The following is an 18,153-nucleotide window of genomic DNA, read 5'->3' as shown; positions in this document are numbered from 1 at the left end:
CAATCTGTACCTGTATAAAACCCATCAGAGTATCTTAGAGACAAAGTCTGAGACTCTTCTTTATGTCAAGTAGTATATTGTTTACAGTGACAGTACAATTGAATAAACTGAAACCTAATTTTTTTTCTCAGAGCTGTCCATATAAAAGATCACTTGAGTTCCTTGGTGATTTATGAAGGTGTCAGTAATGCACTTAAATCACTTACTGCAATCTGGAAAATACCAGTCTCTAGCTTATTAAACCATGGGAATGATGATCTCTTCTTTAAACGTGTACATGGGGGCTCTGGAGATGTGTCCAGCTCTTGGGGCTGCCATGTGTTTCCTCTGTAACCTCAGGAAAGTCACCGTTCCTTTGTACTCAGTTTCCCACATGTAAAATGGGGATAACACACAACACACAGAACACCTGGCTTATTTAGACAGTATTTTCTTGGCCAAGAAATAAATTTCCCACACATAATTACACAGGTCTTAGACAAAGTGCCTCAAGACTTTACTTGGAGCTCCTAACCACTAATAAAACAAAATGAACATGAAATATTAAGAAAAGCCTTTAAGCACCCCTGCAACAATATCTGATCTAAAAATCATTTAAAAGTATATGAATTCAAGTACCTGAAAATTATCTATTAATCTAAATGCTTAAATATATGTAGCTAATCCATCAAAAATCTTCCTGCAGACACACTACTGTATCGTATAGAAACATGCAAATTCTTTTCATTTTTTTAAATTAAAATATTTTAATATTATTTTAAATATCACTAGAGACAAAACTGTATGCATGCTGTAGAAACAGTGTAATCATAAAGTCTAGGTCAGATTTTGAACTGTTATGCTTTGTATGAAATGAAGAAATCTGCAGTTCGTATGGATACTTCCTGGAAAGGAAATTTTAAACTTGATTCTACAGCACTAAACCAGAGATGGTTGACTGTCCACAAGTACAAAGAACATCATTAATACTGTAAAAATTAAACTTCTAGTTAGAAAATGTCAGATATAAAATTGGCACATGGAGTCCTATTTAACCTTTATTGGGCATATATTGAAGAATAGTGTCTTTAATTTAATATCCACACTTCATAATTTCATTAGCATTTAAGGCCAAGAAAAATGATTCAATAATTCTGTATATAAATGACTGTCATTTCATCATTATCCTTGGACTGAGCCCAAAACTTTTATACTTGGCTGAAACATCAGTCCCAGAAAATCATGTGTTCTTGATTTAAAGACATCATGGGATGGAGAATGTACCACTACTGTTGGACATGTGTTCCAGTGGTTAATCCCCTTTAAAAAAGATGCCTAATTTACAATTTGATTTGTGTGCTTTCAGATTGCAGGTGCTGGTTCTTATCATACTTTTCTCAGATAAGCACCCAGCCTACCTGTTTCCTACCTCCCCTGCTCAGCGATACTTCTACACTGTTATCAAGTCTACTCACACTATTCTTCAAAAAAATTAAATAGTCTGAGTTCCTTAAGTCTCACACTATAAAGCTTTTTTTTCCTAAAAAAAAAAAAAAACAACAAACCACCACAAAAAAAAATGTGTGCCCCTCTCCTCATCTTCAAATATTAATAAATTTTAAGAAGAGAGCCTGCTCACAATTGCACCATCTTAGGCAATTTCTCTTTCAGAGGCCCCATGAAGGAGGAACAAGCATGAGCTGGACCAAGCAGAAGAAAAACAGCAGCAGCCAAATCTGGAGGACAGAAGTCCTTCAAATTCCCTCCCCTTAGATAGGGGGTGGGGGGGGTGGAATATCAAATTAGCAAGGTTTCCATTCCTGAGTGACTTGCTAAGCTATTAATGTCCTGAGAGGGTTTGGTGTGTTTGCAGCAAGACCTGCTCTACACAAGGGCTAGCTTGTGCCTGCGAGATAGTTACTAGCTTCCTTTAGGAAACATCCAGATTTTACCACAATGCAGTGCAAGTCTCTGCCTGCATCCCTGTTCCTTATCTTCTCTCTTCCAGAAACTAGACTGGTCACTGTGGTATAGCATGATAGACACAGGCTAACACCAACTGTAGATTCATTTGTGTATAATCCCTTTCTGTTAGACAGGTGTATACAAAGAGCTTCATTCACTGCTGTCCTGATCTTGTCAGACCCTCTCATGTGCACAAACCTGTATCTCGTAACAGTAATGAAAGCTAGTTTCACAGTAATTGTTCTATACATGCTTATTATTTAGGCTGTATTAATGAATATTTTAACTAGAGATTGGGCTGAGGTGTGATTTCCACAAGATAAGAAATAGATTTGCTATGCTCTATTTTTTCATTGTAATGGAAGTGTGCCCCATAATATTATATTTCTTAATTCTTTCATATTATGCTCAACAGCAATTCAAACTCTCTGGATGACGCAAGGTTACAAAATCTCACTTTGAGAAAAGTTGTGGACTTGCCCGAAGGTCTCCAAAAATCAGAGGCTTAGAAAACATGGCCTGTGAGGAAAGATTGAGGAACTGGGTTGTTAAAAATAGTGATAGGAGAACAGGAGGAACATGATAATGGCTTTCAAATACACTGAATAGTGTGGCATATAGGAAAGTAGTAACGTATGGATAGGATAAAAAGTCAGTTTCAATGCAGAAGTGAGTTAGGCTGAACATTAAGGAAAGCCTAATGACTTCACGGTCAGGACAGCAGAACATGGGAATAAGCTACGAGTTTGTGGAGCCTCTGCCCATGGAGAAGCTAAAAAGTGGGTCACACACATGTACTAGGATTGACATGTGCTTGGCAGCTTCTCAGACTGTCTCACAGCTCTCTTCTCAATGACACGAAGTTTCTAACTAGGCCACAGTGACGTATACTCATGCAGAACCATATCCATCAAAAGGCCAGAACAGCTGATTCCTAGGGCCGCTCACAGAATTATTTTCTAGTTGTTCTCCATGGCTACAAAATCTCCTGAACTGGCTGGGTATTACTTTAGAGTCTTTGGAATCTACCTGTTCCTACAGCTACAGAGCTTGTGATTCACATGGCGTAAGCTAAGGGATGTTTCACTATTTCAGGCCCAAAATGCTGTCAATTAATTACCAGAGGTGGTAGAATCTGGTTCTTGCAATGGGAAGGATGAATCCTGTTAAAACAACACCATAAACACTATATGCTGGTAAGAAGGCTGACCCTTTTCTGCCTTTATAGCAGAAGACAGTTGCTGTTTCTGACAATGTGCAGACAAAGAAGGTGGGACAACTAAGAACGAGAAAAGGAGAGGGAACAGCTTTGCTGCAGGCAAGAAAGGTGCAGTTAGAATTAGAAAGAGCTCACACCTTGCTCGATAAAGCCATGTGAAGACATTGCGAATGATGGCCTGGAGATGGCCTTGAATGACCTTTGTAACACAGAATGAACTTTCCATCAGCAGCTAGCCGAGTATGAATGAGGACTAGATCCCAACGGGAAACTAAAGGCTGGATAATTCTCATCTGTGACCAGAGGCAACCAAAAGCATCAACAAAGGGACTCGTGGCAAGCAGTCTGTATTGGAGGGCTACTCCCTAAGATGCAGAACATGGAGTCTGTAGCTGGGGAGCACAGATTGGCAGGCACAGCAAACAGCTTGGGGGGTAGGTGTACACATGGAGGAAGATTTATATTTCTGTGGGAGACAATTATCCCTTTAGGTTCCCATCCAAAGGAGCTGCACAGCAGCACCACATAAAAGTGGAGCATTAAAAGAAAATGCAGTAGCTCCTCGTGAAGTGATACTTACAGCTACCCAAAGATGCTTTGCTGGCAAGAGGATTTTATTAGCATCCCACGCTGAAGGTCTGAATTTCTGTAAGAGAGATGCAGTGGAAGACAGACAAACCTCTTTCTCCCCCACATCTGAATAAAGCCATTCTGAGAATTGCAACATACATCCCAGAAGGGCTCCTGTAACAATTGTGTCCTTCTTCCAATGTTCCCGTAGAAAGTTATCAGGTAGACCAAAGGCTGGTGTGCTCCAGCAAAAGATTCAGAGATGCGTCCCAGACACTAAGGCAAACAGACTCATGCTAAGGGAGCAACAATGGTAGTGCAGACCATGCTCCCTCCCCTGATTTTCCAATGTGTATCCCCTGTGCAGCTTCAAGATACCATTACTTGAATCCCTCTAGGTGTTAAAAGAGGATGAGTGAAAGAGGAAGAGTGAGAGGGAGAAGATCACATGTACTTCTAAATACTACCAGATTTTTTATGGTGAGGCTGAAGAGCTCATGAAGTCAGGCTGTTTTGGAAAGATGTCTGCAAAGAACCAATAAGCATACTGATGGATTAGCTGCAGAGCCAGTGCTGGGCTCACAGCACAGGTAAAGCCTCCAGGCTAGGCCCCTGGCAAGGTGGCTGCTGCTTGCTGTTGCTCACAAACGGCGCTTCAGAAGGAAGCATTCCCTTCCCCAGAGTGGAACCAAACCAGTTAGTCACAGACTTAATATTTAAGAACCTAGAGTGAAAAGGCACCGAAAAGCAAGACCTAAGGTGTGAGACCTACTTAGTAAAACCAAATGACCAATGCCCCCCCGGGACAGGGGACTAAGAAGACTTTAGTCTCAGTATTAGCACTGTGGGGTGCAGAATGCATGCTACAATAGAGGAATGAACACAGCACAGCTCCAGCATCACTGCCACAGGTATAAGAAAGCACAGCCCTAACTTCATGAACTTGTACTGCCTGTGCCTGAGACAATGTGCAACAGATTGTTTGAAGAAAATTGCAGGAAATTGTATATTATCTATATGTGTCCTGTTTTTATCCCTTTATTTCACTATCCCTTGAGGAAAGACATGATGTTAACACATAGCCAGAGAAGAACACATTTTGCCTTACCTTTGTCAAAAGGCTACCGGAAGAAAGAAGGGAAGGAAATAGAATATATAAGCAAAATATAAGTGCCTGAAGTGTTGCTCCCACTCCTTTACCAGGCACACACAAATCCTGGGGAGAAATCAGGAGTCTCCATTAACTTCAAAGAGATGCTTTTTCAAACCTTCCGTCGAAAGGGTGACAACTTCTGTATCACCACACAGTGGCACTCTCCCCACACATTTCCTAGAGGGAACGGCAGGTTTTTTTCTCCATTACCAAGATACCTATAAGCATAAATGCCACTGAGATGAGACAGGGTTTTCAGAAACCACCAGTAACTGAAAAACACGCAACTTGGAACCAGCAGAGATGGTTAAACACCTGCTTTGACAGCACAAGTATTAGCTGATTACAAGTTGTTAGAAACAATCTGTTTTATTGCTGGTAAATCTGTTCTTTTGTTGTTCTGTTCCCGCCCCGCCCCACACACCCCCACCCCCCCCACCCACACCCCCTTCTCTACACACTTTACTTGCACTTCAACATTCTGACTTCACCATTTTGAGATCTCAGGTGCTTCATGCTACTTCTACCTTCCGTAACTCTGGCAGCACCACTCTATACTCTGGCAAATCATTTATTCTCCATGGCTTCCCAAGCCCTAAGACTCCCAAGCAAATACACATCCAAACACCTCTCTGCTAGACATACCTAACGTGAAGATTTATTCAAGGTGAGAACAGCGGTGTGTTGATAGGACTGCTGCAGACAAACAGGACTAAGTAAGGGGAAGTGATGGAAAAGTAGGGATGAGCTGGAAGACAGCCATTCACACAGGCTTTCCTGGTCAGTCTTGATTTTTCTGCTTAAGTACCAAACGTTCAGGGACAAACATAAGCCTTAATCTTTATGACCTAAACATAACTTGCACAGAGACAAGGTATCAGAGCTGATGTCTGTAATGATGCACATAAGACAGTGGAAGCTTACATGGTGTGAAAAGTCCCGCTCAGCCCTCCTGACTGACCTTTGGATGGGGCTATGTCCTACTGCAGGTGGGATATCTGTCCACCCCAACACTTTCTCCAAGTTCTTTAAGCCACAGATTGATTGTTTGGGATTTGCAGATAGCAACTCAGGTGTATTTACCCTTCAGTAAGACAGACCATGGTTGAATTTGCAGGTGCTCCGAAGTACACCTTGAGCCCTGCCCCTTCCAAGCTCCACCTTCTCACTTTCCCATTTACCCAGCTCTTATGAAAGCTCTTGTGCTGTAATGACAGAAATGACAAATGTGAGTCCGTAAGTAATGGTGAAAACATGGCAATAAAGTGTGCAATACCTTCAAAGTACAGAGGGAGGAGGGGTCTCCAGAGAGAGTCCTATCAATTTCCAGCTATTTCTGATCAGTCTCCACCTTTGCAGATGCCAGTTCAGATGAGCTAGGCTAGCTGCCACTTAACCAAGCAGAAGAATCCCAGATGCCTACAGAGATCAAAAGGATTATCACGCATGTATGGCATAAATACCAGCAACAGTGACTCATCTGGGTGAGGAAACTCCCTCCACAGCCAGCCCTCTATTTGGAGGCTGGGCCAGAACAGTGAATCTATCAATTACCACACAGGATTTTACCTCGGGGGACTCTGTCTTCCCTTTTCAGGAAGAAAACTCAGATAGGAGAGCAGTATTCCTCAGGAGAAACAATTACATTGCACATGACAAAAATCACCCTAAACCATAAGAGGTAAGAATATTCATGATTGTTCTGGCCAAGGTTTTCTTTGGAAAACCCTTGTTCTTGCACAGGGGAAGACAAGGAACAGTCAGTCCCTATCCATGCTCTTGTATCTTCAGTCATGTCTCCAAGCTGACAATACCTTCTCATTCAATGCTATATAGAAGCCATTTGGAACTTTCCCATGTCTAGTACACTCCTTGAAGATGAAGAAAACAGAACCACGTTGTATCCAAGGTGAAAGCACACCAGGGTGGTTTTTTTTTTAATTAAAAAACCCAACCAAACAAAAGCCCCCAAACAACATTAAAAACAAAATACACCCCCCCACACACACACACTCCACCCAGTCCTTTTCTGTTTAGTTCTTTATTCCTTTCTTAACATCTAGAATTTGATTTGTCTTTCTGCTAAGCTTGACCTGATGCTTTCATGGAGCTATCTAACATAACCCCAAGATCTCGCTTCCAAGCTGTGTGGTCAGCTCACAGCCCATGATTTTGTATGCACAACAAGCACTGTTTTTCTCTGCATGCCTCATTTCACATTTATTTACATGAAACTCCATCCACCATTTTACTGGCCAGCCACTCAGTCTCCTAGGTTTTTCAACAATACTTCACCGTTGACCATAGTCTTGGCTGTCTTGAATAACTTCATTCTATCAGCAAAGTTTGGAGTTTCACTGTTCTCTCTGTTTTCCATGGTCATTCCTGAATACGTTCAACATTACAGATCCCAGCACCGACCTGTGGAACTCCCCCAGCAACACCTTTCTACTGGGATAACTTTCCTTCCATTTCCTCCTACCTTATTTCCTGTCTCTTTGCCAATTATTTACACATCTCAGGACCTTCTCTCCCAGGCAATGCCTGCTCAGGTTCCCAATAAGGTATTTTGTAGAAGAACTTTGCCAAGAGTCTTCTAGAAATCTAGAATCAGCTGTTTCACTCGTATCTACATACTTTTCAAAGAACTCCAAAAGACTTTTACAGAAATCACACTGACTTCTCCAAAACTGCTTGTGTTTATCTCATTGTCAAATATAATTATTTCTGTTACAGCTTTTACTAGTTTATGTAGTACAGATGTCAGACTTACAAGCCTTTCATTTCCTGGATCCTCCCACAACCTTTTTTTAAAGATTGATGCTATATTTACCCACCCTCCATGCTTCAGGTGCCAAGAAATTTTTAAGAGAAATGTTACACACTGCCTTTGGCAATACAGCTATTTCATCCTTGAGTTCCTCAGACCTCAGGTGAAACCTTCAAGTCCTGGCAATTTGTTAGTGTTCAAAGCTGCTCAAATATTGGATTCTGGATCCAAACCACAAATCTGTTTCACCAACATTTTGTGTTCTGTAACAGAATGGGGGAGCAAGAAGGTGCTATCAACACCCTCACTAAGCAGCAAGGTGAAAGCTCAGAATGAAAGGAGGTCTAGTGAGAGCTGGGTATAAAGCCCCATACAAATCCTCCTACACAAACCCCTCTCACATACCCTGTGTGGGAGGGTGGACCTCACTACAGACATATCAGTGATCACTGTACTCAAGAAGTAACAGTGAAGCTAAATGACATTTCCCCAGCCAATCCATAGCAAGGCCTCATGCTCCCACAGAGCAGAGCAGTCACAGGCACAAAAGGGATATGTTTTCAAGTAGTTTAATTGTTCCTCCATTTGGCCAAATGAAGCATTTTACTGAGCAGGAGGTTATCTTGGAACAGATGCATATCACTCAGGTTAACCCTTCTAGTCAGACAGCAGAGCCCCGGTGCGGCCCTTGCCAGCCTCCACACTGAGGTGCTAAACAAATGGGCAAAGGGTGCACATTTGGAAAAGAAAAGGAAGATGACAGAGGTTGTATCTATGAAGCCTTCAAGATATGAAGGGTTGAAAGAAGAGGTGTCACTTCACTACAGCAATGCAGATGGGAAGACTACTTCTACTTGCATACCAGGATGGCTGGGGCAGAAGCTGTGATGACAGACAGAGAGCTCCACTTGCCTTCCCTACGCCTCCAGTGCCCCCAGATACAGCCATGAGCAGTACCCCTAGCACCATAGTCAAATGGTACGAAGACAGCTAGTTACCTGCAAGCAGACATTTCATAAATGGGATGTGAAAGAAGGTTAAGAAAATAAATACACTCACTACACTAAGCTCCACTCCTGTTACTGGGATTTCCTGCTGGTAGACCAACAACAACATGGAGCTGCCAGAGGTCTGAGTCCTTGTTTTGCAGTCCGAGAGCTCCAGGATGAGACTCCTGGGTTGCAGTGAACAAGCAGCAGGGGAAGGGTGCACACCAACTGCAAGGCATCGGCAAAGGGATGCACAACAGGCATTAACTCATACCTCAAAATAGGTGTTGCTTTTTGGTTGTACTCATGAGTGTTGCAAATTTGGATGCCAAAAGATGGCTGCGATTAGAGTATTTACAGCTTGACTGAAAATGCAGTAAAACCTCCAGATCGTATGAGGGTTTTTTTGTCACCTCTGACTGTAGGCTAGAAAACTTCAGCAATGCATGTGGGGGCTTGAAAAGGAACTCACTTGAGAAGCTGCAATGTCAGGTAAAATGGCCCAGAGACCTGGGCCCAATGGTTCATTGTGCCATCTGTCCAAGCTACTCACACAGGCTGGCTTTGCTCAGTCACTGGTCTCCAATGTTTGGTGCTCTGCCACCCCGCAGAGAAGGGGATCTCATGCTGCAGGAGGTCTCTGCACCCAGCTACTCCACTTCCATACCCCTGTAAGATTTCTCCATCTCCCATCCCTATCCTCATTCCTGGCGTATTTTAGGAATTCTCTGCAAAACTTCCCTTCTTCACACCAGGAGCTCTGGGAATTCTTCATTTTTCCAAAGGAGTCTATTTGCCCCATTTCTTTTCTCTGACACATTCACTTCACGCGGATGCCCTTATTCCTTTGTCTAGCTGCACTTTCTTCTCTCCATGTTTCTTTACCAGGGCTTCCATTTTCTCTTTTGCCAAGGGCTTTGCATTCCCCGCATTTCATATTTTTTTCATCTCGCTGCCAGGACAACTGCTTTGTGTGCCAAGAAGGCTAGACCTCTTTTCCCTCTTCTGATCTTAAGAAAATTAGTGACTTTCTATCCAGAAATCAGTCCTGAATTTCACAGCTGATCAGATGCAGCATCCAGTGGTAGCTTGTCACAGACAGATAATGCAGAGACAGGTATCTTCCTTACCCTTTCACCTTGTTTCTTTAATGGCCAGATCAAAAACATAACACTGTTAAAGAAGTGAAAATGAAGTATCTGTGCTCCTCAAGACGTATTCATTAACCAGGTGCTAGGTTTGTCAGGGATTTCAGTGGCTTGGGGTTTTAGATATAGGTTTTGAATTTTATAGTAGTGGTGCCATTTCAATCAAGGTAGAATTCAGATTCCACAGATATCTAAAACATCCAGTAAGAAGAAAAGGGAAGGGAACTGAAAGACCAGTTCTGCAGAAAAATTTGTCTATTTGGGAACACATCTCTATTTTGAAACATTATCTCAGCCAAAGCAGGAAATGGAGTCTTCAGTCTGTCACCCAGCTTTGGACCCTGCCATCTCAGGAAGAGAGGCCGAAGCATGAAGCACAAGGACACATGTAAGCTTGAAGTGCCCATGGATTAGTTGCAATACAGTGTTGAAATTAAGTAGTTCTGGTTTTGAAAAGTCTCATGCTAGCAAGAAGATTGAATAAAATAGATTCGTTTTGCAGACTTTGCTGACTCCTTGAAAGTTGAAGAAAGCAGGCACTGTTTTTCTTATAATTATCTCCTGTTCCCAGAGCGCTTCTTCTAGGTTCTTTACAAACCTAGTAGCATCTGGCTCTTTGGAATCCAGTTCATCCCTTACTTCTGCAGTGTTTACTTCCTATCCACCACAGATTTGCAAGTCAGATGTCTAGCATTCTGCAGGCCACCAGGAGACATGAATGGCTTGCTTAAAGTAATCCAGCCAGAGAGGTGATGGAAACAGGAAGGGGCAGAGCAGACCTGACAGGCAGCAGGCATGCATGTGAGAGCCCATCTAAAATTTCAAACTCTCTTCTAAAGGAAATCAGATGGAGATCAGGCTTGAGATTCATTTGCAGGAGATCAGTTGGTTTTTCTTATCTGGCCCTCCATTCCTATAGCATACATGTGACGTGATACCCTCCTCCTCATCTGTCTCTCATTCCAGATACAAGACCTCCTCCCTCCTGCACAACGCTACATCATCCCACCTTCTCTGACTGCTCCTACCTGTGCCCATCAGGGAGCTACAGCACAAGCACTTGCTGCAGCTCCTCATTATAGCTCAGAATTTTCCATTGCCCTCCACAGCCCTCATGGTTATTATTCTCTCATCACCTGGGCAAGCGAACTCAATCTTCGCTTTTCTGATTTTCTATTGTCTGTTTATTAGATGGACCCTTTGTGAACTCAGCAGTTCACACTTTCCTGTGGTGCCAAGTGTAAAATTAATATTGACTAAAAAATATGGGCACTATTTTGTGGCCAGAGAGGAGGCATTTCAAATTAATGGGAATGTTACAGTGTGTCACACCCACTGTCATCTTTCTGAAGCTCCCAACTCTTGCAGCTTATTTCTAATTGCAGGCATTAACTCTTAATGGGCCTTGTCTGTTCCGGCTGCGTGGGTACCTCCCTCAGCCAGCCCAGTGCCCGCATGTGCTGGGCTGGCTGAGCATGTCTGGGACTTACAAGGTCTCCTCGAAGGCAGAAGTGATGGTGCATCAAACAGCTGCCCAGTTCTTCTGACTCCTTCACACAGCTGTCAGGCAGGCAAAGCCAGAGGCTCGTCCTCCTTAAAGATGTCCTGACAACAGGTTAAGGGTGCTTGGCTGAGAGCGCCCTGAGGGCACCAAGGGACACAGCCCAAGTGCTACCTTCTATCATGCTGCCAGTGAGCTCCCAGGTTGTGCTGGCAGAGATGTCTCAGACCAAGGAGATCATTCTGTCTCCAAGGTCTCAATCCAGCTCTCCGGCTGAGAGATGACTAGCAGTGACTGAGGGGACAATCACTGCCATCTGTGGTAGCTACTACTGTGAGGAGGTAAATGGCCTATTTGGTTTACAGCTGAGACCACAAACATTTTTGCTAAATATTACCAAATAGCCCCTAAGCAGGCAGTATTAACTTTTGCTAGCTCAGAAATTGCTGAGAGGAGAAATCCTCTATCAGCTGAGCACAGGCTGCGACTCTTGGTGGGCACATCCATGCCAAAAAGTCCAGTTCCTGCGTCCCTCTCCAGACACCACTCTGTTTGCACAGAGAAGTGCCAGTATTTTCTAACTGGCATTACTGACCCAGCACCACTGCAGAGCTCAGGAGACAAGACTGCTTACATCAGAGATCTCATCGCTCTTACACATTCTGAGCACTTGCAACCCTGCAACTGCTGTAAAATGCTACTTCTGGTATCATGTATGCATCCACACACCAAGCAAGACGCTGAAGAGTTGAGTCTTTCAGTGGTCTGCCCTACAGCATGCACACATGCTAACATTAGATTTCTTTTGGAGCATCCCCCTGTCCATCTGGCCTTACACAGGAGGGGAACAACTGCTGGGACAGCGTATGCTACTTGAGAAACAAGCACTGTGTCCTGAGCCTGCCAGCAGCTGAGCCCTGCAAGCCATAAGAGACTGCAGTCACGCCAGAGGAGCAGTAGGGAAACTGAGGCAATGTATTACCCTACCAGAGACAGAGATCTTTCTCTCACTCAGACTGATTTAAGATTAGAAAAGTGCTGGCAATCAAGGTTTTAGTTGAGTGTATTTCTACAGGCAGTTATGGCTGAGTAACAGATAGGGGTTTTCTACTGGTCGATCAAAATCCCCCAAGGAGGTCAAGAAAGAGTCCAGGGAAGAAAAGAGGATTAGAGAGATGCTGAGCATGCAGCTATGATCTCAGGCAAAAGAAATCTTGCTGTTGCATGCCTTGTGCACCCTAACCCTTTATAGCCAAGAGCTTTTTGCCAACCTCTTAAAACAAACATGTAAAGCAATTATACTGGTGTAATTCCAGCTACCACTAGTACCTCCATGCACTTGCACAGCAAGCATAAGAGAGGACAGTTTAGACTTCATTATTATTACTTCAAATACTGTTGCCAACACAAAACATTTGAGTAACAGAGCTAACAGACACAACTGATTACACACACCCCCACACAAATTTTCCTCACTGTAACTGTCCCAGCCCAGCCCATGCCTGCTACAAAAGACTCCAGTGTCACTGCTTTCACTTTCAAAAGGAAGATAACACTGAATAAACTTTTGTTCTCCAATGAAACTGAACAAATGAAAGAGGCCAGATGTACAAGTCCTTCCTGGTCACATTAAGCACATTACAGACTTCCAACCATGTTATAAATGGAGGAGCGCTGCAGCATCACTGCACGTATGGGAGCACTGAGGCATGCCCAGTGGATGCCCAGGAACTGAGCTCCCACCTCCAGCCATGACAGATAAAACAAAGAGTTGCCTTGTTTAAAAAGGAAGGGACACATGGTTTCTAATGTGTCACCTGTGGATACTTAAAATAATTGTATCTGAACAGATTAATGGCAAATGGCAGTTGCTCAGATGAATACAGTGTACTATATGGAGCTACAAAAACTGCCAGAAGTACTTGATTTTCAGATTACACCAGCTGTAAAAAAATATGGATCACAGAATGCTGTCAGGAGAGGACAACGAATGCTTTCCAAATGACGTGTCAGACTCTGGCAGCTCAGGCACTAGCAAAACCACGCACCTGATAAGCAGGGCAACGTGTACTGAACCCCCTGACCCAGCACAGCAGAGCTGCAGGTGCACAACTCAGTCTCAAGCACAGCCAGCAGAAGGGTCTGCAGCCGCACAGATCCACATCAGACTCTGTCCCTCCCTTCCTACAAAGGTGGAAAATTCCCAGGCACGGCATTGGCTCGACATTCCTCACACCACAAACAACAGTCAAGACCAACAGTGACAGGTTTTGAAATCCTCATCCTGCAGCTCACAGGATGATCTATAATAGCAAAGACACAGAGAGATAAAAGCCTTCATGCAGTATGAAGAATTTCACTTTACTCAAGCAAAAATTAAAACCCCTGTCCTTTGAGAAAGATAGCAGGTTTTCCTTTATCTTGAAAGATCTTTAAAAAAAAAGGGGGGGGGGGACGGGGACGCGGACAGACATGTACTCCATCTTGCTAAGATAAATCAACTTAAGGGGCAGATTCTTCTCTTATGTGGTCCTGTACAACCTACCAAATCGTATCAGCAGAATGGTGGAAGATCAGGTGAGGATAGGCTGGTAGCAGTTACCCAGAGTGCGTCCTGTGCTGTCCTAGCAGATCAGACCTGCTGCACACCTGAAAGACCTTTCTTTTGTCCTTCATGACTGTGCTTCAAAATGTAAGGAAAGTGAAGCTGGGAGATACAGATCCAGCCCTCATGCTACAAAAACATGTAAGTCAGACTTCACATCAAATGTGTCAGTCGTCCTCAGGAATATCAAGCAAAGCACGAGTGGGTGATTGCAGGACCAGAATGAAACATGCAGTTTGTATTGAAATGTAGCTTATGATACACTGATTTTTATTCTTCAGATAAAGCCAAAAAAGGTAAGGAGCATCCTAGCTGTGCTTGGTATGATTATCACTATTTAATAGTGTCAGCTGAGACTTGACATTGAGGCAAGTAACAGTTAGCAAATGAAAGAGTCTTTTACAAAATAGCCACAATGACCATCATGATCGTGCTATTTGTCTAATAAAAATGTAAAAGGTGTATTTTACTTAGCAGGTTTTTATGACTGTGACAAAGGTAAACTTCTTCAATAACCATTCAGTAATGATTAAGGCATGCTAGAGTTTAAAGCTCTAGTTTACAATAACCTTTCAAAACAAATTGTTTTCCTTTGCATTGCTGCAGGGCAGAATAAAGGTAGTTAAGGTACCTTAATTGCATTTCTAGTCCTAGCATCTTTTGAAATCATGCTTGGACTACAATTCTGAAGTTTTTAAGGCTTCGGTTGGAGGGGGTAGTCTGAACTGCAAAAAAAGCAGAGGGAGGAAAAGAAAAAAAAAAAAACCAGCCAGGAAAACATAGGCATTTCCTGAAATTAAATCTCAGGCAATTAGGGTATATCTGACATTCAACAATGATGCAGTGCAAAGACAAAGGGGTTAACATACACAGCACAGCAAAGGACAGTGTCTTGGTTTGATCCAGAAAGCTATGCCAGAGCATCCTACATCTGGGTGGCCCAGGCACAAAAACATTTTACTTTGGCAATTGTATTTCTAGTTCTAAATGGTTCTTCACTAGCTCAGGTACTTCTGCACTGCAATGTGCAGTGTGGACACTTCTGGCTATGAACCCTCTCACCTTTTTCCCCTCAGAATCACCCATCAGCCAAAATTAAAACCCAAACAATTGCAGGAGATGCAAGCAGGGAAAAGTAGAGACAGAGCAAAGTGCTCCCTGATTTCACCATAGAGTTCTTGACACAGCCTGCTTGTGTCTGATCTGTTGAGTGCAGCCTCGAGTGACTCATTACAAAGTCTTGGTGTGTTAATTCAGAAGGCAGAAATTAATCTGGATTCTACTGGAGGTAGATGACAGCATTTTTTGTTCCTTAAACAGGAGCGGTTGCTTCAAACACACAGGCATTGTATTAGCAAGTCTGTTTCTCACCACAGCTTTAATAAGATGTAGGAGAGCAGCACTCACTCTCAATTTGTGGGAAGTGGTTTGAAAGCTGTTCTCTACCTCCCAGGCTCACGTGTGATGTGGCTGGGATTTACAACCCTGTTAACTTATGTAGGTTTTCCAATTTGCATCCATTTCCTGAAAGATTCAAGCCAAAGGAAAATGGATGCTAATGTAGGAGCCTGTATTTGGATTGGTGAAGCAGATAATCCAAGATTAATTTCATCTGACAAAAGAAATCTATTATTACAGTGTCAAACTCTGGTGTGCAGCTAGTAGCTCTCAGCAAGACTGGAGATGCAACTCAGCACCTGCGTTCTTGCACACAGGTGCTATCTGAAAATGCTTAGGAAGATTGGAGTGATTCTGACAGGGGCAAAAGTGCCTTTGAAAGCAAGGCTGAAAGCATCCTCTTTATCACCTGGTTTTTGGCTGGATGGAGAATTGAGCCTGCATGTGATACTGCAGCAATTATTGAACATAAGGCTATGCTAGCCACTGATAGGAGGTTTATTATAACCACAAAGGAGGAATAATCCATCTCTAGCCTGGGTTTGAGGTCTTTCACTGAAACACACTCAAGGATCTGACAGGGAGACCCAAGCTCTGCATCTCACACACTCCCTTACAACAGCGGAAAGTGTGGGTTAGAAATAAGTCTTTGATACTCACATAAACTACACGCCATGCAGGGCAACACCGGATGGGTGTAACAGTCCTTTAGAAAACTATGGAGCAGATCCAGTTCCTCACCAAACACTTAGAGGTCCATTCAATAAATGAGCCACCTCAGATGATTCAGGTCAATTTCCTCTGTTGCCCGAGACTCATCTCCCATTACATCTTCAGCTTGAGAAAAGATGTTACCATGACTTTAGCAATTATGACAATATTAGCTGCTTCCCTCACATTCAGAAGTGGTTGCAACTGTGATCTCTGTATTACTGAAGATGTTTTCTTTCATCCAGGCATATCCATGTGCTCATGCAAAGCCTAGAGCAATATTGCCATTGCCCTCAGTCCCACTCCTGCATAAGACAGCAATGCTGACCCCAAAGCTCCTGCATATGTGAGAAAGATGTCTCTATCTCTGCAAGAGATAGAAGTAGATAAAGAGCACCTGCACTTCCTATACCCCAACACATGGTTCTGGTAAAAAAAATTCTATAAAAATATGACCTAAGGGTAAGGAGTACAATGATAAATAGTAGACCAACTCCAACTGAATGAAGTACACACAGAAGTTGCTTTGAGGAGGCTGGCTCTTCCACCAACTGTAAGACTCACTGTTCTGACAGCTATTTGGCACTCTTCCCTACTTTAGTCCTTAGGTTGAGAGAATGATGTCTTCTGAGGTTCCCAAGAGAAGTACTGGATAGCATTCAAGCTACAGTCTCACTGCAGCACACTGTATCTCATTTGCTGTGAATTGCTGGGACTGCTGACCTGTGAGCCTGGCCTGTTTGCAGAGGCCCTGAGCCTCTGGCTGTATTTCTTTCTACCATTTAAGCCACATCCCAGCACAACTGCCACAGCCTTTTAATTCTCTGCAGCCATCTTGCACACACCCTACTCCTTGTTCTCCAAGGATTCAGCTTCTCCCCACCTCCTGCTTACACTGCTGACAGTTTGCCTCTGAGAGGGGTTTGCACTGACCCTCGACTGCTGCACGCACTCTGCTATTCGTCTCTTGCTCCACACAAGCACATGGGCACACAAAGGCAAAAACCAACAAGCCTGTTATAATAACATGTTACAAAACTTAGTAATGATTTCTCCTGCATGTGGAAGGATGACTCCTTGCTTTATCTGCCTGCCAGGACCAGGTTCACAGCTGGTGACATTGCCATGGGCAAGGCAGCAAGACAGGTGCTTCGTTTCCTGGCTCTGTCCTGCACAGATGAGGTCAGTGGAAGCTTTGCAGCCGCTTTCACTGAGAGCAGAAAGAGGCTTGGCATTATGAAGGTCAAAGAGCTTTCTAAATTCTTCTAATGAACCCTAACGCTGCTCTCAGCTTACAACCCCAGAGCGCTTTGCCAACACATCACTTTACTCAGTGTTCTGTTTGAGAACCAGCAGTTTGCCAAGAGATGCAACTGATGAAGGCAGTTTTCTAGCTCACCTCACTGCCATACGGTCAGGATGGCCTCGCAGGGAGCAAAGCCTCCATGGCTCACGCAGCACTGCAGAAGTAATCCCAGTTGCTGATATAACACCCATTTGTCGTCTGGCCATTGGGAACTGGACTGTCATGCAAATCCCACAGCATCATGTTGAGGACGGGTGAATGCCGAACAACAAGTGCTGGGGGAGAAAGACTTCTGATAGCATGCTTCTGTGAGGGAGCAGTTTTTCAAGTCACCTTTCACCCACCAGATCACACTGAAGTGGTTCCTTATCGTTAAGAGCAGCTCCCATGTACTGCTGTGATTTCTCTGCTCCACAGCAGCAGCAAGCCCATTATCCAGAGGAGAGAACCAGCAGAAAATATCCATAGGAAAAAAATAAATATCCAGCAACAGGATGAAATCCTGGCCCCAACAAACTCACTAGACATAAACTATGGAATAAGCAAGCTTTGCAACTGGCTCTACAACCCTGGTCACTGGGTGCAGACCATGGCTGCCTCCTGGCATCATGCTGGGAAGATACCTGTCCTTATGCACCCCTCCTTTAGGAAGAGAGCCTGGGAAGGCCCAGAAGAACCCCCAGTATATACCAATAGGATCCCCCAGTATAGGTGAGCAATGGAAAAGCATTAATGCTATTTGTCACAGACTGTTAGGGTCCATCAACCTTCAGCATCCTGGTTCTTGTAACCTCAAATATTTTAACCTTCAGAGTAATGCAAAGCCTTCATGCAGCACT

Source organism: Falco rusticolus, chromosome 4, assembly GCF_015220075.1.
Source record: "Falco rusticolus isolate bFalRus1 chromosome 4, bFalRus1.pri, whole genome shotgun sequence".
Taxonomy (NCBI): domain Eukaryota; kingdom Metazoa; phylum Chordata; class Aves; order Falconiformes; family Falconidae; genus Falco; species Falco rusticolus.
Note: the sequence above shows the minus strand (reverse complement) of the source record.